The sequence below is a fragment of the Anabrus simplex genome, chromosome 5 (genome assembly GCF_040414725.1).
Source record: "Anabrus simplex isolate iqAnaSimp1 chromosome 5, ASM4041472v1, whole genome shotgun sequence".
In the NCBI taxonomy this organism is placed as follows: domain Eukaryota; kingdom Metazoa; phylum Arthropoda; class Insecta; order Orthoptera; family Tettigoniidae; genus Anabrus; species Anabrus simplex.
This window is the reverse complement of record NC_090269.1, coordinates 238166521-238187830: the sequence shown is the minus strand read 5'-3', so window position 1 is coordinate 238187830 and position 21310 is coordinate 238166521. Positions and strand designations below refer to the sequence as shown.

Genomic DNA, 21310 nt, shown 5'->3' with positions numbered 1-21310 from the left:
CCGCACTTAAGCGACTGCAGCTATCGAGCTCGGTGGACGAGATGCAAGTCCAGAATTTCTGGGTAAAGGTTTCAGGATTTGATCTTCCTCTAGTTTGTTGGAAATTATTAGCACCTTTAATAGGACCCAAACAATGGAATATATTTTCACTTGAACTGCTTAACTTGACGCACGTTGCAGTTAGTAATACACTGCTAAGAAGAATGTCAAAAAGTGGCGTTTGCTATTAATGTTTCAATTCTCCACGTTATAAGCATGGCTCTAAAAAACATTGTGGAAATTGTACTGAGAGATTATATGGAGTGTACAGAACGTCATACTCACACATAAGGCGGCGGACATCCATTTCGTCGAATTTCCATGAGCAAAACGTATATGGGCACAAAACAAAACCTATTTGGAAATTCTCTCATCGGTTTTAATTTTCGAGATATTAGCGCTTCAATTTTTGAATACCACTTACGAGCCATCGTAAAAGTCAAGACCCATCGAAGCGTGATCGTAGCACAGCACCCTTTGAGAATGGAAGGTGACAAAAGATACAATTACAAGTAAGGAGATGGCAGGATTGTGATCCATCACCCTTTACTAACTTACTATTCCGCTTGCTCACTGTTATTTATTTATTTATTTATTTATTTATTTATTTATTTATTTATTTATTTATTTATTCTTCTTCTTGCGTTCCGGCCTTCTAAGGACCACGTTACAATTTCAATTGTTCCTCCTTAGTTGTTCTTTCCTTTTCTTCCAGTATTCTTTCATTGTTTCACTGTGTTTCTTTTTCCTGTCTTCAGTCCACTTTGTGCCTGTTTTCTTTTCCTTCCTCCCTTGGAATCCTTCCATTTGTAAGACTTTCTTCCTAAAAATCTTTCTTTCCAATAATTCTTCTTCTCGTATGTTGTTCCTTTCCAGGTCTTTCTTGACTTCTTGAATCCAGGTGGTAGTTGATTTCTTTTCCCAAAGGTACTTGAAGATTCGTTTAGTTAGTCTATTGTCATCCATTCTGTAAATGTGTCCAAGAAATAGCAATCTCCTTTTTCTTATTGTTTCTGATATGTTTTCTACGTTCTGTTAAATTTCATTGTTACTTCTTAATTTCCAAAACTCTGCAATTCTTGGAGGACCTAATATTTTCCTTATAATTCTTCTTTCTAATATTTCTAATTTATCAAGCTTGTAGTTCAGTGCTAGACATTCGCTGGCATAAAGGCATTCTGGTTTCACTACTGTTATTTATTTATTTACTTATTTATTTACTTATTTATTTATTTATTTATTTATTTATTTACTTTTATTTATTTATTTATTTATTTATTTATTTATTTATTTATTTATTTATTTATTTATTTATTTATTTATTTATTTATTTATTTATTTTTACTGCTTTGTAGTGCACTGTGCACGGATCGAGCCCCACTCCAGCCATACTATTATGTTTTACTTCCTTGTGCTTATCTGTACTTCGTCAAAATGTTGTCCTTCATAGCTCCTAACTTCCCTTTCTAACTAAAAAGTATGTTATTTATGATTCGATACGTCATATAATAGCCAGTATTGAGGCCTTAAGTCCAGAAGGTCTGGGGATCGATTCCAGACTGGGTCGGGGATTTTAATCGAATCTGATTAATTCTTCTAGCTCGGGGACTGTGATTTTTCCTTTTCCCACAATCTCCTCTTCATATTAAGACAACACACCACACTACCAACCACCACAGAAACGCGCAATAGTGAATATATCCCTCCACGTAGGGTTGGTGTCAGGAAGAACATCCGGCCATAAAATAGGGCAACATCCACATGTGCACCGCAGTTCGCATTCGCGACCCTACAGGTGTGGAAAAAGTGGTAGAAGAAGAACTTCAATAAAAGGGTGCATGAAAAAATATATAGTTAAAAACAACAGCACGGAATAAATTTAAAATGACTTGCAGGACACTAAATCACGTGGACTTTCGAGTAGAGATCTAGCGCCTTAGCCACTAAGCTGAGGGAACGTTTTTCTGAATGCTGGTCTATATGATGGCTTATAACTGCTGTCTAATCGAAAGAATTCGAACAGTGAAGCCTAATCGAGGGAATAACAAAAGTGGTATTGAATTTAATCCCATGAAGATTCACTTTGTAAAAACTCCGCCACGCTGTAGCCTCTCTTTTAGAGTGGAAGGTGATGAAGATAAGAAACAGACGCAAGTAGGGGCTGGCAGGATTGTGAACCATCTACCCTTCACAAAGTTACGTATTCCGCTTGCTCACTTTTATAGATTCAATCTTTACTTTTAATGCTATTTGGCTGAGAAGGACTGCCATTGTGACTGGCCCATTGCAGTGGCTTGAATCCTTATGGATATCGTTCTCCTCAGTGGAACTATCTATAATTTTGTCCAACTGTAGCAATTCATTGGCAAAAATGATTACAAGAACAATAACACAGAACGTAACGAAAAATATAAAAGCTGGGCGATGCCGAAATCATGAACTTTGATGTCTGAATCTCGAAAGCACTGTCTCTACCGACTCTACAGGGTTGCTTACGATTCTTCGTGTGATACGAAAGTGTACCTCCTTCTTGGAACACCACGGTGTCCTGTTGACTATGTAGGTGCCTGCCTCGGGAGTGATTTGAAAATGTTTTAGTTTCCAACTTAATAAATAATTTAAGTTGAATTTATCCCAGTACACGTAAAATATGATTATTTACTTAATACTATTGTATTATTATTATTCTTTCTTAATCTGCTTACCCTCCAGGGTCGGTTTTTCCCTCGGACTCAGCGAGGGATCCCACCTATACCGCTTCAAGTGCAGTGTCTTGGAGCATCAGACTCTGGATCGAGGGATACAACTGGGGAGGATGACCAGTACTTAGCCCAGGCAGCCTCACCTGCTATGCTGAACAGGGGCCTTGGTGGATGATGGAAAGATTGTAAGGGATAGACAAGGAAGAGGGAAGGAAATGGCCGTGGCCTTAAGTTGGGTACCATCCCGGGATTCGCCTGGAAGAGAAGTGGGAAACCACGGAAAACCACTTCCAGGATGGCTGCTGAGGAATCGAACACTCTTGTACTCAGTTGACCTCCCGAGGCTGAGTGGACCCCGTTCCAACCCTCGTACCACGTATCAAATTTCGTGGCAGAGCCGGGAATCGAACCCGTGCCTCCGGGGGTGGCAGCTAATCACACTAACCACTACACCGCAGAGAAGAAATAAAGAGCAAGCACATTAACACTAGAAACAGTCCGGCCCCGCGGTGTGGGGAGCAACGCGTCCGCCTGTCAACCGGCGACCTTGGGTTCGATTCCCGGCCGGGTCAGGGTTTCTTTATTGTAATGATTAATATCCCTGACCTGGGGACTGGGTGTTTGTGACGTCTTTAATCTCCCTTTCCTCACTGACAATATTCCCCACTACCGCCATTCCACTTTACACGCAGGTTCATACAATATGGTGCCAGTAGGGGCAAAGATCCACATGTGTCGACGCCCCGAACAAATAGCATTAAAAAGACTAGAAACAAAGAAACCCTGAAAATTCGAGTAGTGTAACATAATAATTAAAATCAGTCGCACAGAAACTAATGCCAAATTTGCGGAAAATAACTTTAAAATTCCCTTACATGTAGCGTAATATACTATTTGCGCACCTTTTAGTGTTGTCCGGGGTTGAGGAGTAAGGAGAGAGAGCTCTCTCGATTCCGGTTATACTGCCAACTGAATGGAAATGAAATAATATGATATGATAATATGATCGATCGATATTAATTTTCTAAACCTTTATTATCTCAGGCCAACAACTGTGTCACACACACACATTATATAACATGTAACATTTCTCGATGAAAATCTTGTTCCTAGCATGAATTCTATAGTTTGGCTTTGCTGTGTAAACAACAACAGTACAAGTACGTAAAGTGTACGCCAGATATCTCACAGCGATGCATAAGCGATTCATAGTTTGTATTTCAAAGGTTGCCAATACGAATCTCGAAGATAAGCTGAGGTCGATTGATTCAGCACAAGGGTGTCCATCTATCACCAAAATGTGCGCGAATAGTAATGACAACGCAGACACTTAGAAATTAAACCAAATTTTTCAAAATATTACAAAAATCACATAAATTTACACAAGTTAAATATTTCCAATGCCCTAACAAAAGTAGTTCGTCTCCTTGGCTGAATGGTGGGCGTAGCCGGGGCGTAGCGCCCTTGGGTTCATAGAGCCCGGCTAGGGCGGGAATTTTATCCACGCTTGGTTAATTTCTCTGGCTCGGGGCCGAGTGTTCGTGGTCGTTTTAATACACACATTCACCTACACACAACATACCACGTCAATAACTATATCAAAAACACGCATTAGCGAGTACATTCCTATACATAGGGTTCGCACAAAGAAGAGCAACCGTCCATAAAACTGGGCCACATTTCATCCCAGATAACTCGGAAAGGCCAGGAAAGAAGAAGTAATTATGCCGCGTTGCGCCAACCCCGTGATATAAGCGTAGAGAGCTTGCCCCTTACTAGGAAGCCCCAGGTTCGATTTCCGGCCAAATAAGGGTTTTTCCTTAATCTGACGGTTGGCTTGAGGTTGACTCAGCTTACGTGAAAACAAACGGAGTGATAAAGCGGTATTTTTTTCTACCACCAAAAATAACGCCCGAGAGGATGCTCCGCGCTGATCATACGTCACCGCGTAATCAGTAGGTGTTTGGGCTGTGCAGCAGTCGCTGGGTAGGCCAAGGCCCATAAAGGGTGTAATGCCGTTGGGCTTACTTTGGTTATTATTAATTACACCATTATATTGCCAAACTTATGTAAACGCTGCTTAAAGGGGCCATTAATCCTCAGTGGCAACGCATTTATAAATGCATACTTCTCAAATCTTCTCAATTCATCTACTCCTCACTGTTTCATTTTTTTCATCGTGTGACGTAACTTATAATGAGACTATCATGCAAAGAAATGAAAAGTACTTCCTTACCATTTTAGTAGGCCCTAGTAAAAACGACAGGTAATGAGTTAATTAAAAAACAAAAGGTTGGGAAACATCACTGTGTAAGGAAGAGGCTATTATAAACACAAAACTAATTACAACACACACTATTCTTTATGTTAAACTCCCAGGCATGATATCGTGATCATAGCCATGGGAACTCCAGTTTTACATGAAATACGAACTACATTTCATTTCAAAAATATCCCTATAGACTGACTGGTATTCTAATCATGGCCACCTTGCAGAGAAGCCAGACAGGCGTCTCCTTGGCTACCATGGATACATTTATTTGCTACAGGCTTTACTTTAAAGTGACTTTTGCTTCGCTAAAGTAGAAGCTCATTTAAGTCATCAAATAATATAGAACAGAACGATATATTGGAGGAATCAACTCTGGAGTGTCTCTGTTAGGAGACCTTTTAGAGCCTACTACGGGTTGAAAACGCTTATAGATGTCGGGGAGGCATGTGATCAACACGATAACTTTCTTAAATCTGTGAATTAACTGTCATGACTGGGTTCCTTACATCTCATATCAACCAGTTTCCCTGTTTGCATTACTAGTGGAGTGGCTCAGACAGTAGAGCACTGACCTAAGCCCAAGTCGACGGGTATTGAGTGCGACTATCTCTGGTAGATTTTGAAGAATACGTCAGTCTCTTGTCGAGAGAGTTATCAGACTGCACCTTACCTTCTCCGGAAAAGTGAAAGTACTTACTGGGGGGTAAGACAACCAATAACACTATCCCTATTCTTCGTATTCTTGATGTTTATACTCAGTTAACATGACGCATGGCTCTGGCGTGCTATGACCTCAGTGGCTCAATTCATTTCAATAGACACAAGAATTTTGACATGTCGTTCTCACCACTCCACTCAACGTCTCCAGAAGCCTTACAATTCATTTCAATAGACACAAGAATTTTGACATGTCGTTCTCACCGCTCCACTCAACGTCTCCGAAAGCCTTATTGGAACGCCGTATAAATGCACTTGTCTTTTTTTATAACATTTTGCTTTACGTCACACCGACACAGATAGATCCTACGACAATTATAGGATAGGAAAAGGATAGGAGTGGGAAGGAAGTGGCTGCGGCCTAAATTAAGGTACAAACCCAACATTTGTCTGATGTGAAAATGGCAAACCACGGAAAACCATCTTCAGGGATGCCAATAGTTGGGCTCGAACCCAGTATCTCCTGAAAGTAAGGTCACAGCTGTGCCCCCTAAATACACCGCCAACGTGGTAGGTAATTCAATTTGTGTATACATAATTTTACTGAAAACACTTGCTGGGCCAGAAGGCGTGCGAAGATTGTCTTTGATGAATATTTACGAACTGTTTTGGTAGGTTTCTATATGTGTGCTGTATTTTCTCAACTTTTTCTAATGAGCTCGCTTTCGTCGGGTTTATTCTACATTACAATGATGGCCTGCCTGACTGCAGAAAATGGGAATAGGAAAAAAAGGTGATGCTTGGTAAAGCCTCTAGCATTCACCTAAAGTAGAAATGACTGTTTGAAATAGATTTCCAGAGTTGCTATAAAGGAACTAGGTATAGACAGAAACTTTGAAATTAAGCATTTGTGCTTAGTGCGTTTAACTCAACAGTACCCATAAAAATCGTTGTAGATGAATATCAGAAATAACTGAGTTTATGGCGTCTTTATTAGCAACCCTCTATCCCTGGTTCAGAATGAGCCATGTTGTGTAGTTTACTATCAGTTGAAAATTCCATTTGTTTGTTTCTCTGATGAATGTACAGTAGATGTTCGTGATTTTGAATAGCATAACCCACTTAACCCTCCATTAAACGTGCGATATATTGTAACACCTCTACAAGCGCGCGGACTGACAGTCCGCGATTGTTCGTAAGCTTCCATTCCTTTCATTTCAATTCTTTTCCCAAGAATTCCTTATTTCTCTCGTTTGTCAATCTGTCTTACACCGTAATTACTTTATTTTGATTTTATTTATATTAATAAATTTATATATACCGTAATCTACTATTACAAGAACATTTCAGTAGTTTAGAATAAATTAGAATTTATCAACTGCCAATCACAGCACTTAGCAAAACTAATCGTAAATTAACAATAATTGGTTATTAATTTACTCCGTGGGATAAAATTGTAATCGTTACATTCTATTACTTGATGTATATCGCACGGAAGAAGTCACGACGGCGTGATATTCTTGCCATGGAGTAAGTGCATTTCATTTCATCCACCTTATCAACGCCCGACTTCGTGTCATTATAGAAGGTAATCATTGAGGCTTTTGATCCATCTGAATCGTCGTCAATAGAATGGTTTTCATGGAAAGTGGATAGAACCAATACAACTATGTCTTTTCTTGACTTGTATGACACAAGGGTATATATAGCCATTTGTGCATGTTATGATTTCTTGTAGCATTTCGTCGGTAATAACAATTGCAGAGCTTCAACTGGCGTCTCAGTATTCTTGGCAGCTCCTACTACTCCAGGGAAGTGTATTATAAAATTTTGTTCAGGTTGTCTGACCCTTCTATTACAGGCCGATGATTCAACGGGATCCTGTCCTTTCCAACATACATTTCATGCTGCTCACTTTCAGTCACGTCCTCTTCACACGTGGACTGTTCGCTCCAAAAATTATGATCACTATCGTTTACGACGCCCCGATCACTATCATCACTTGCACCAACTTCATCGTCGTCCAACCACTGCTCGATTTGATCCATAACTCTCGGAATAAATCGCACCAACTCCTTGGAAAGAGGACGCAAAATAATTATTCATAGCTCATTTTGTAATATCGTGTTTATCCCACTGTAAATAATCACAAGTAGAATATATATATCAAAATGAGCCCACTACTACACTTGTAGGTAATAAAAGTATATAATTGTATAATAAATAATCACGGAAGAATGGATGACTTAACAAAAGAGCGAGTAAGATTAACAAATCACCAATACACGCCTGTGGACTCAGACTCCGCAAGTCTGCAGTTGACAATATAAACTTCTGTAAATCAACAGCTCGGCGATTACTCCGACATTCTCACGCCGTCACGGCCTTTGTATTGTTGCAGAAGGAAACTACAAGAAGGCAGCCCGTTCTGCCTTGCATTTTCGGCCTATGATACGAAAGATTAATAAAGTGCGGACTCTCACTCCGCGGCACGTGTAACGGAGGATTAAGGTAGTTATTTTATCCTGATTGTGTTAACTATTACATTATTATACTATAAAATACTATTTTTTCGACTTTCGGCTGTTACTGGGCCAAGAGGCGTGAGGCGTGCGAAGATTATCTTTGATGAATATTTACGAGGTGTTTTGCTAGGTGCGCCGAATTTCGTCACCTTCTACAAATGAGCTCGTATCTGTGAGATTTCAACGGCGGCCTTGAGAGCAAATCCATCAATCGTGAGCGTGGCAACCAGAGCTTCACAAGTGTCGCAGAAGTTGCATACCCACATAGGCTTATGATATCTTCAGTATTCAGGACACGTTTGTCCGATCAATATACTTAATTATACAGCCTCCATTCTCTGATAACGTGGTGCCTCCCAATTACATTTCAAATATATCCAACGCTGTGATCCAACATGTTGTGGAATGGTTAAACGTTATGCGTTTAAGAGAGTTTCTCTACTTTCAACAAGAATTTTTAAGCTGAAAATTTCGAAGGACAGGTTTTCGATGAAAATGAAAATCCACAGCCTGTGCCCAGTCATTCGACCGGGTCAGAAATGGAATGAATGAAGCCCATCTAGCGGCGAGAATAGGAATTGTACCGGCTGCCGAATCCTGTCGAACTCCTCTGGGGGCAATGATTAATGAATGGCGGATGAAATGAAATGATATTGGAGAGTGTTGCTGGAATTAAATATGACAGGAAAAACCGGAATACCCGAAAAAAACAGGTTTCCGATACCGAACACAAGCGCAGGCCACAGAAATCAATTGTTACGTTAAAGTGCCCCCTCATTTCTTGCATTTCCCTAGAGCAGATTTATATTCACTAAAATTTATGCATGCGTTTATGGAGGAATAATGTTGAAAGGGTGCTCTGAAATTGAGAAATATGCCTAAAAAGTAGTTATTATAATAATGAAACAGAAAGAGACTTAAAAAACAAGACAGTTTTTTTTTTTTTTTTTTTTTTTTTTTGCTAGTGGCTTTACATCGCACCGACACAGATCTTATGGCGACGATGGGTTAGGAAAGGTCTAGGAGTTGGAAAAAAGAGGCCGTGGCCTTAGTAAGGCACAGCCCCAGCATTAGCCTGGTGTGAAAATGGGAAACCATGGAAAGCCATCTTCAGGGCTGCCGACAGTCGTATTCGAATCCACTATCTCCCGGATGCAATCTCATAGACGCGCGCCCCTAACCGCACGGCCAACTCGTCCGGTAACATGTCTCAGGAGGATGCTTAAACGAAAGAAGTTCCAGGACAAATCACCAAGAAGGAAGACAGGTACCTTCTGAACAAAGGAGAGAATGGAACAACACAGCAAGAGAATGCGCAATTACTGGGCAAACATCAAAACCCACCCCAAACGCAATAGTTTAATATCGTGGTCCTCAGTCGGCCAACACGAAAAAAGAAGAAGATGCACAATTATCCCACATAGATGTATTGTTTTTATCAAGTAATTGAAGCTCCGTGGCTCAGGCAGCAGCACGCTGGCCTCTCACCGCTGGATACCGTGGTTCAAATCCCGGTCACTCCATGTGAGATTTGTGCTGGACAAATCTGAGGCAGGACAGGTTTTTCTCCGGGTGCTGCAGTTTTCGTTGTCATATTTCATTCCAGCAACACTCTCTATTAACATTTCATCTGTCAGTCATTTATCATTGCCCCAGAGGAGTGCGACAGTCTTCGGCAGCCGGCACATTTCCTATCCACGCCGCTAGGTGGGAGCTTCATTCAAACCATTCCTGTCCCTGTCGAATGACTGGAAACAGGCAGTGGATTTTCATTTTCATCAAGTAATTGATATAGTGAGTGATTTTATTATTCCATTTCTTATCACACTAGTAACTATTTTATTTTACATTTACATTATTTTACAGCCCTGAAAATGGTTTTCCGTGGTTTCCCATTTTCACACCAGGCAAATGCTGGGGCTGTACCTTAATTAAGGCCATGGACGCTTCCTTCCCACTCCTGGCCCTTTCCTCTCGCTTCGTCACCATAAGACCTATCTGTGTTGATGCGACGTAAAGCAACTAGCAAAATATATATATAGTTATTCATCCAGTAGCAAATATCACACATAAATCATTTCATGAACAATATTGTTTCTGTTACAACAGCAGAATGCCTCTTCGGCAAAGAAAAAATATGCTATAAATGAAAAACTCAGCTGGATTTTGATATCATTGTCCTATAGAAAAAGGGATATTTGAATAAACAGCGAAGAAAAAGTGTAATTTAATATATCCATCCATCCATATGTATATATTAACAAAATACGCACCAATTATTTCAACGTACATTTATATCAATCGATTCCCCATAGCTTGAAAATCATGTACCTCTTCCACGCATTCATTTTTAACTCCCACAGATTAAAATATGGTAATATGTAAAAGTCCGTCCCTTAATAATTACGTTTTTGTTAAATACCATTTTGCCGTCATGTATCAAACCTGGCTGATGCTAATGACAAGGTCGGATTAATCAAGTGGGTCACTGGACAGCATTGCAATATTAAACTCAGCGGAGTGAAAGTGTGCGACATGTCACGTGATATAACAAATACATTCCAGTATAGCTATCTTCAGAAGGGCTCATAAAACACTTTACCTTCTTCTTAAGACTTAGCGGCCAATGTCAACACTGTGCTTTCACCCTGATGTTGTTACGATAATTATTTTTACGTCGAAAAAACAATATCCCATAAAAATAAACATTCTAAGACATTATTTATATTATCATCATTAGTTCCATTCCTCTCAGAATACAGAATGTATTTACTGATGAATATTGCAAACAGTAATATTATATTTTTCCTGGCGCTACTTATCGGGTGCAGGCAGACAAAAACTCACTCGACACCAAAGTTACTTGTCACTTCTAAATCCTCACGTTCTCTCTTCTTCTTTCTGTCTGCTTTCTCATATCATTTTTCCCTTCTCTTAATTCTCCCTCTCACCTCCTCATTATTCCTTCCAATTTTCATTCCGTCCTTACTTCCTGTTAACTTTTCCCTTTAATATTTTCTTTCTTTCTTTCTTTCTTCTTCCCATTTTATACCTTCGTAATTGTCTTCTCTGTCCATTCATACATTCTTACTTTTCTTCTTCCTTTCTTTCCCTTTTTACTTCCTCGCCGATATTTCTCTCTTCCATTTTCTTTCTTTCTTTCTCACCTTTCTCTCTTTCTTTTTCATTCCTCCCACATTATAGATCCGTATTTCCTATCTCTGTTCAAACATTCTTTCCTATTTTTCTTCTTCTGTTCCTTCCTTCCTTCCTTCCTTATTTCCTTTCTTTCTTTCTTTCTTTCTTTCTTTCCTTTTCCTTCCTCACTTACATTTCCTTCTTTTTTCTCCCTTATTTTTCTGTTTCGTATTCTACCAACCCCCCCCCCACGCCTTCCTGGTGGTGTCGCACGTGTTAATTGTGTCTCATGTGGATTTGCCCCTGTTTTATGGCCGGATGCCCTTCCTGACTTCACCCGTATGTATAAGGATATATAAACTGTTGTAAGTTTCTATGCTGCTTCATAGGGAATAGGAATGCTTTGGGACAAAAGCAAACTTCCAGTCTCCGAGTTAAAAGAATTAACCAGACGTGATTAAATCGAAACCAGTTATCGAATCCCGGACCATCTGAAACTAAGGCCTCGATGCTGACTGTTCAGCCAAGGAACCGGACTCTCTTTTCATCCCTCCTCTCTACTTTATTCCTTTAATTTATTTCTATTTTTCGATTCTCGTCTTCCCCGTTTCAACTCATTCATTTCTAGTCCCTGAGTGTTAATTTTGTTCAGTCTACGTCCGAGATGGCTGACCACGATATCCTTGCCTTCCAAGCTGAGTTATCAGTACCGATCACACTAACTCAATCTTCATGGATAGTAATGTCTAACTATCCCAGCTAGGAGCAGCAGAAGTAGGTTGAAGTCTGCTGTAAAAGATTCTGACTCCTCTTGACCACATTAAGGTGTGTTTGTCTTTCAACATTCCTCACTTTCTCCTTCATCGTCGATATTCCTTATCTTGCGCGCCAGTGGTAAGGAAATAGTTGCTCAACTTCGCAGTATTACCCTTCGCAAATGTTCAATGTACCTTCTCACTCGCGGCAGTGGCCGGTGCTAAGCTACTCCAGCCTCGTGTCGATAGATTTACTGGCACATAAATGAACCCCCGAAGGACAACATTCTGGTCCACTCGTCACCCAGTTTTACGGCCGAATGCCCTTCCTGACTCCAACACTCTGTGCCAGGATATATTCACTATTGTGTTTTTCTGTGCCCGTTAGTAGTGCGCTGTGTTGAGTGTTATGAAGAGAAGTGTATTAAGTCTAACAATCAGTCTCCGAACCATAGGACTTATCCATAGTGAGCTTCTCGGCCCGGATGGGAATCGAATTCGGAGCCCTCTTAACCGAATACCACTAAGCTAACAATTCAGACAAGGAGCCAGATTATTATTATTACTATTACTATTATTATTATTATTATTATTATTACCGGGCGAGTTGGCCGTGCGCGTAGAGGCGCGCGGCTGTGAGCTTGCATCCGGGAGATAGTAGGTTCGAATCCCACTATCGGCAGCCCTGAAGATGGTTTTCCGTGGTTTCCCATTTTCACACCAGGCAAATGCTGGGGCTGTACCTTAATTAAGGCCACGGCCGCTTCCTTCCAACTCCTAGGCCTTTCCTATCCCATCGTCGCCATAAGACCTATCTGTGTCGGTGCGACGTAAAGCCCCTAGCAACAACATTATTATTATTATTATTATTATTATTATTATTATTATTATTATTATTATTATTATTATTATTATTATTTATTCGCTCTCTCTTCTCATGGAGGATATGTCGTACGTCAAACATAACAACTCATTTGACATTCTGTAGCGTGTATCATCCAGGGGACTACTAACCGAAGCGGTTGCCCCTTAGTTCAACTGCGTGCCATTAAGCCAAGAAATTTAGAAATCCTTCAGTTTTGGCGAGGTTCTTTGTTCAGAGATTCACTCAATTTACAACTTCCAGGAGGCAAACCACTATGTCCCTTTAATAACCAGCGAAATTACAAACAGTTAACTTCCATTCCTTCAGTGACCTTCATAGGTTCTTCTCTATTTGTATAGCTTGAAAATTGAGCTAGCTCCGAAATGACGCATGAATGCATGTGTAAATGAAAATCCACAGCCCGTTTCCAGTCATTCGACCGGGTCAGGAATGGAATGAATGAAGGCTCCATCTTGTGGCGCGGATAGGAATTATGCCGGCTGCCGAAGCCTGTCGCACTCCTCTAGGGCAATGATTAATGAATAATAGATGAAATGAAATGATATTGGAGGGTGTTGCTGGAATGAAAGATGACAGGGAAAAAGATATCCTGGATTCAGGAGGTCAATTAGACTGTATTGCGATTGACCTGTCTTGGGCATTTGATAGGGTAGATCATGGGAGACTACTGGCAAAAATGAGTGCAATTGGACTTTACAAAGGAGTGACTGAATGGGTGGCTTTGTTTCTAGAAAACAGAACACAGAGAATTAGAGTAGGTGAAGCTTCATCTGTCCCTGTAATAATTAAGAGGGGAATTTCTCAAGGCAGTATTATTGGACCTTTAGTTTTTCTTATATACATCAATAATATGTGTAAAGAAATGGAATCAGAGATAATGCTTTTTGCTGATGATGTTATTCTGTACAGAGTAATAAATAAGTTACAAGATTGTGAACGGCTGCAGGGTGACCTCGATAATGTGGTGAGATGGACAGTAGGCAATGATATGATGATACACGGGGATAAAAGTCAGGTTGTGTGTTTCACAAATAGGAAAAGTCCTCTCAGTTTTAATTACTGCGTTGATGGGATGAAAGTTCCCTTTGGAGATCATTGTAAATACCTAGGTATTAATATAAGGAAAGATCCTCATTGCGGTAATCACATAAATATGATTGTAAATAAAGGGTACAGATCTCTGCACATGGTTATGAGGGTAATTAGGGGTTGTAGTAAGGATGTAAAGAGAGAGTATATTTGTCTCTGGTGAGACCCCAACTAGAGTATGGTTCCAGTGTATGGGACCGTCACCAGGATTACTTGATTCAGGAACTGGAAAAAATCCAAAGAAAAGCAGCTCGATTTGTTCTGGGCGATTTCCGACAAAAGAGTAACGTTACAAAAATGTTGCAAAGTTTGGGCTGGGAAGACTTGGAAGAAAGGAGACAAGCTGCTCGACTAAGTGGTATGTTCCGAGCTGTCAGTGGAGAGATGGCGTGGGAGGACGTCTGTAGACGAATAAGTTTGAGTGGTGTCTTTAAAAGTAGGAAAGATCACAATATGAAAATAAAGTTGAACTTCAAGACGATGAATTGGGGCAAAATTTCGTTTATAAGAAGGGGAGTTAGGGATTGGAATAACTTACCAAGGGAGATGTTCAATAAATGTCCAATTTCTTTGCAATCATTTAGGAAAAGGCTAGGAAAACAACAGGTAGGGAATCTGCCACCAGGGCGACTGACCTAAATGCAGATCAGTAGTGAGTGGTAGTGACTGAAGCCGGAGTACCCGGAGAAAATCCTGTCCCGCCTGCGCTTTGTCCAGCACAAATCGCAAATGGAGTGACCGGGATTTGAACCACAGAACCGAGCGGTGAGAGGCCGGTGCGCTGCCATCTGAGCCACGGAGGCTCACTATGAATGAGTGAATAAATAAATACATTAAGTAAATAAATATATAAATTATATTTACTGGGATTATGCAATGCTGTACTCATGCCCCCTTTATTTTCGTTGTATACATTGAAGATGTACTGAAACATATAAAATGGCGGGCAGGGATTCAGTCGGGTGGAAATGTGGTAAGTAGTTCGGGCTTTGCCGACGACTTGGTCATAATGGAAGATCTTAGAGCTTGGGAAAAGGTACCATTTTTCCCACATCTGTGGGGTCTCGGGTGTGAACTGTGTCATACATGAGGAATTGGCCCTGTTTTAAGACCGGGTACCCTTCCTGACGCCAACCCTATATGGACGGATGTAATCATTATTGCGTGTTTCTGTGGTGGTTAGTGGTGTAGTATGTTGTCTGAAGATGAAGAGGAAAGTCTCGGTACAAACACAAACACCCAGTCCCCAAGCCAGAAGAATTAATCAGACTAGATTAAAATCCCCGACCCGGTCTAGAATCGAAGCCGGAACCCTCTGAACCGAAGACCTTAACGCTGACCATTCAGGATAGGTATAGCGAGTATGTTATCAAAATTAGCATTTCCAAGACTAAAGCGACGTTAATAGGTTAAAAACAGTGGGTTACAAATCTGAAAGAGGTGAATCATTTCAAGTATTTGGATCGTATTCTCCCAGGATGGTTTCATAGTAAAAAAGTTCGACTTTGATTTGCAGGAGTTAAATCTGAGTGAATATCTTTTTCATAGGCCGAAAGTAGCTGAGATGAATTTAGTGAGATTGGTTACTGGTACAAACGGATGAGAACAATGGCAGTAGTGTACTCGGAAAGTGTAGATAAAAGCTGAGATAGAAATTGATTCGATGGATAATTCGGTACGTATAAATCGGGTTTGGTAGTGTGATCACGTGAGGCGAATGAAGGAGGACAGGTCATCTAGGAGACTGGTAGACTCATCCATGGAGGATAAGAGAAGCAGAAGAAGTCAAAGGCGATGGTGTACAGGCTCTTTCTTAATGGTTTAAACATAAGAGGTGCGGAACAAAGCCAGGCCATGGGGATGGTTACAAATAGAGGATTGTGCGAGCGCATAATTAATTCACAGAGGCTTGCGGACTGAGCGCTGAAGTGTATAACAGACTACATTGAAAATGATGCCTGATACGATTTCCTGACAATTACTCCGTCCAAGTTAACGCGTTGTCTACCTGAAAAGAGGACTCTTTGAAGGCAAACGTGTGATGGGGGTCATGCGCACTCAGCTGGCCGTCAGAGGTTCATTAGGAAACACTCGGAGTGGAAGAGGCTTTCACTTTCAGCTGGCAAATTAATAGCAAGCACCGCCCGTGCCGTGGAACATCCACGACTCGCTACATGTCCTACGCTATGGCCTTCAGCGACCTTTTACAATGATTTGTAATATAGTGAGAAACCTCCTGTCTCAGATGAAAACAAACCATAACAACACAACTCAAGGACGACATGTACGTAGTATCACCTCTTTTCAGATGATAAAAATAAACTCATATAATCGTTATTACTACATTCATGATTCCTGTTGCTTGTGATATTTGTGATAACTAGTCAGAAATGCTGTTTATGTAATATCGCCCGCAGTCATTACACACACAGTCAACAACAGTTTGACATAGGGCTGCTAGTAAAGTTACGGATCCAAAGCCAGTATTTTTACGTGACAGTTGACGTCTTGACCACAGCCGCGGGACCTTCAATTTTACGTCACTGATTGTATCGTGATCACAACAACGGCACCTGCTATTTTCCATATATGACTGTTGATATCCTTCAATGTTATGAGACTGTTACAAATTTTGCTTTACGTCGCACGGACAGATACAAGGTGGGCCATTTTAATCTATCGGAGCAAATATCTCGAAAACTACACATCGGATCAAAAGAAATGGGTAATAAAAGTTCTTTGTTTCGGCAGGGGACATCCAATGATACCAAACTCCACCCCCTAGCCACACCCATGGGGATGGGTGAGGGGGGAGGAGGAAATCTTAAATAGGAACCCCCATTTTTTAATTGCAGATTTGGATTCCCCAGAAAAAATTACCCCAATTTGACCTATGATTAAAGTCATTTTAGCTGACAGATGGCGCTGTAATCAACAAAAATTAAATTGGTTAAAAAAATCATCAAAAAGTGGGGAAAACATCTGATATCAGAAAAATACAAGTAAATGTAAACAATATTTTCAAAATTGATATCCTGGGGCACCATTATTCACCGATACACCCCATCCCCACTTATGGGAGTGGAAATTATTTCAAAATCTTCACAGGGAAACCAATTTTTAAAAATCAAATCGTGGTTTTCCAGTACCCAATCGAATGTTTTGATTTTATTATTGATGCAAATTTATTTTTACATGGCGCTGCAATCATAAACGATGGGAAAGTCCATTTATTTGTTTATCAATAACTAAATACTACTTTTAGCGTTACCCAGGAAGAACTACGTGTTAGTAGGATATCAGTTTTGAAAATATAGTTTACATTTAATTTTGTTTTTCTGATATCAGGTGTTTTCCTCATTTTTTGATGTTTTTAACCAATTTAATTTTTGTCGATTACAGCGCCACCTGTTAGCCAAAATGACTAATCATAAGTCAAATTGGGGTAATGTTTTGTCTGGGAAATCCAAATCTGCATTAAAAAATGGGGGTTCGTATTTAAGATTTCCTTTTCGCCCTCCCCCACCCCCAGGCGGTGTGGCTAGGGGGTGGAGTTTGGTATCATTGGATGTCCCCTGCCGAAACAAAGAACTTTTATTGCCCATTTCTTTTGATCCGATGTGTAGTTTTCGAGATATTTGCTCCCATAGATTAAAATGGCCTACGCTGTATAGTAAACTCAGCCCATGATCGGGAATAATGTTCCAGGATAAGAACCTTCTGTTCATTAGTGAGAACCACAATTGCGGAAATCTACACTACGCTGAACTCATAGTATGTAATCTTCTTCTGCGCCAATGGGTCACTCAGGATCACGCGGAATCAACATTTGTTGAGCTTTCCTCGTTGCCCAATAGTTCTTCATTTTCATCAATTGTTGTAACTTCTGTTCCTCCGACCAGGTACGTCGTGTTGGTTTCTTCTCATCTTCCTCAAATCCCCCTTTCGTTTTGTTATTTGCTTTACTGCGCACCGACACAGATAGGTCTTATGGCGACGATGGAATAGGAAAGGACTAGGAACGGGAAGGAAGCGGCCGTGACCTTAATTAAGGTACAGCCCTAGCATTTGGGTGGTGTGAAAATGGAAAACCACGGGAAACCATCTTCAGGGCTGCCGACAGTGGGATTCGAACCCACTACCTCCCGGATGCAAGCTCACATCTGTGCGCTCCTAACCGCACGACCGACACGCCCGGTCTCAAATCCCCTTGTGTGAACAATTTTCCTGATTACATTTCTATCCCGCAGATTTGGTGATCCTATTTCTGTGAGGAATTTCTCTACTTGCTAAGGAAACGTGGACAGCAGATGAGCAATAATTTCAGCGTGGTCGCATACCGTAGAACAAAGTGAAAAAGGATCGTCGAGGAGTAGCATGGGTACACAGTTGAATGCCATTAATTAGTATACAGGATAAAGTATATAATTCTGCCAGTGTTACTAATGAGGGAAAAGGGTGATAAAAGTTTTGTAAGTAGGCTAAAGGCCTAAAGATTGTGAGCGAGGTTCGATAAAGAATATTCCAGGAAACATAGAAATACAGTAGCATGAACTTCTGCAGCCCGTTAAAATGTGACAAGATAGGTTTATTTAAGTCGCTTAGACTTATTATTATTATTATTATTATTATTATTATTATTATTATTATTATTATTATTATTATTATTATTATTATTATTACTCATTTATAGTCCGGCTCCATGGCTAAATGCTTAGCGTGGTGGGCTTTGGTCACAGGGGTCTCGGGTTCGATCAGGGTAGGAAATTTTAACCATCATTCGTTAATTTCGCTGGCACAGGGGCTGGGTGTATGTGTCGTCTTTATCATCATTTCATCCTTTATCACGACGCGCAGGTCGACTGTGGGGATTAAATCAAAAGACCTGCACCTGGCGAGCCGAACATGTCCTCGGACACTCCCGGCACAAAATGCCACCCTCCAAGGTCGTTTTTTCCGGTTTCTCGCCACTGGAGCATGAGACTTTGTGTCTGGAATACAACTGAGAAAGTGGAGCAGTACCTCGCCCAGCTGGCCTCACCTGCTTTGTTGAACAGGGGCCTTGTAGGGGTATGGGATGATCGGAAGGGATAGACAAGGAAGAGTGGAGGAAGTGGCCGTCGTATCGTCGCCATAAAACCTATCGGTGTCGGTGCGACGAAAAACAAATTGTAAAAAGAAAGGAATAAAAAGAAAAACAGTGCAGTAATTAAGAATACACCATCAGCAATCACTAAAGGATCTGCTTTGTCACTAATGTCATTATTCTGTTTCCCGTCCCCTCCATGTGTTTATTATTTGGAATTTCCGTAACTTTGTTAATATTTTCATATTATCTTCTGCTATGTATCACCTTTATCATTCTTCTTCTTTTTCAAAGTCCATACCAGGCACCCCTGGCGTTGGCGATCACTGTGGCGAACGTTATATTATTTATAATCTTTTATCTTTTATCGTTATGGGGTACCAGAAAAGATGCCTTCCGAGGTGTTCAGTAGGAATTCGTTATGTCTGATGATGTGGCGTACAACTGTTCTTCCAAAATATTGATCAATGTCTTCATTCCACAATCATATTAAAAATATCGCCATATAATTGCTTTATACGCTGTTTTATCATCCTCCTCCATATTTGAATTTTGAAGCATTCAACCCGTGTAACACCTTAATTTTCTAAGGTTAAACTCTCAGTCCCATACAAAAGTACACTACAAAATTTGGCAAATATCCTTAAAAGCCTAATTGCTTAAATTCACATTATCCTCCTCTTAATCTCTGCTTGGCTTCTGATATCGCTTGTAGACAAGCTTCCTTAGTAGAATTGCTGTACAAATTTTGAAAAACGAAATGAAGACAGTGAACAACAGTGAACACCACGAATTTTCAACGAAGTATTACTTAACTAATAGTTGATATCCTTGTTAAAATTATGTAGACTTTTACATATATCCAAAGCCTTCAATATGGTCCTAAACCTATTTTGCAATTCGTTCTTTTCACACGCCAAAGGACTAAATTATATCATATCTTTACTCAATCTGCTCAAGGTACTCACAAACTCTGTCGGGATTGTGTCTTATGAGATTACGAGATTCTGGGATGAGAAAGATGACATCGATATAAGTACTCTTTCTGAGAAAAACTGAATTCCTCATCGGAGCTCTTTCAACATAGTTTGACCTTTCGTTTTCGGGAACTGACAGGAATACATCTTCTAATAATAAATGATTTTAGGACCCATTAATCACTTTTACGGTTCTCGGAGACACAGCCGTGGCCTTAATCAAGGTACAGCTCCAGCATTTCCCTGGTGTGAAAATGGGAAAGCATGGAAAACCATCTTCAGGGCTGCTAACAATGTGGTTCGAACCCACTATCTCCCAAATCAGGATTTCGATCCTGTGGTCAACAAGTAACAAGTATACACAATTTATCGTGTTTTTTATTTGGCCTCAATGAAATAATCAAGATATCTGATTAAATTTACTTCCACAAACAGATCTCTATAGTGTCTAAGAGACTACCACGTTTCAAATACAATGATAATTTATGAGAAAAAGGTACACGAAGTTTAAAAAAATATGACTTACGGAAAATCCAAAAAGAATGTTTGACTGGTAGCTAGCATCCAATGATATTCAGCTTGCAGAACTATTTAATTAATCTACTGTACCTTGTTTTAATGTAGCCTAGCAGTTCTATATTATTTGAACTCATGAGGTCGTAAGCTATGAGACCTAAAAGCTTACGTCATTTCGATCCTGTGGTTAACAAGTAACTAGTATACACGATATTTCTGTGTTTTTTTCTTATAACATTGGCAACTTCTTTGCTCGAACACATTTGAAACATTCAATGTTCACCTCTGAGATAACTGACTTCCACTTTCTTTTCATTCCTCGATTCCTATTTTCCTCCAACTCACTTAAAGTGTTATTTTTATTCTTCACTGCGTAACGGTTCAAATCCCGTTACAAGATGTTATCTGTATTTTTTTATTATTATTATTATTATTATTATTATTATTATTATTATTATTATTATTATTATTATCATTATTATGTCAGTATTATTATTATTATTATTATTATTATTATTATTATTATTATTATTATTATTATTATTATTATTATTTTATCTGTGATATTCTTACTATTATTGTAATTATCAGTTTTATTCAATTCGATTTTGCAATTGCCTGTTGCTTGCAAGATTGTACTTAGATGTATGCATATATACGTATGTGTA

At 39.9% G+C, this 21310-nt stretch overlaps 1 protein-coding gene across 1 annotated transcript in view; it reads left to right on the top strand.

Annotated features, from left to right (window-relative positions):
- Positions 1–21310, top strand: part of drd (drop dead) — a 258127-nt gene that overhangs the window by 70658 nt on the left and 166159 nt on the right. The window lies entirely within an intron of this gene.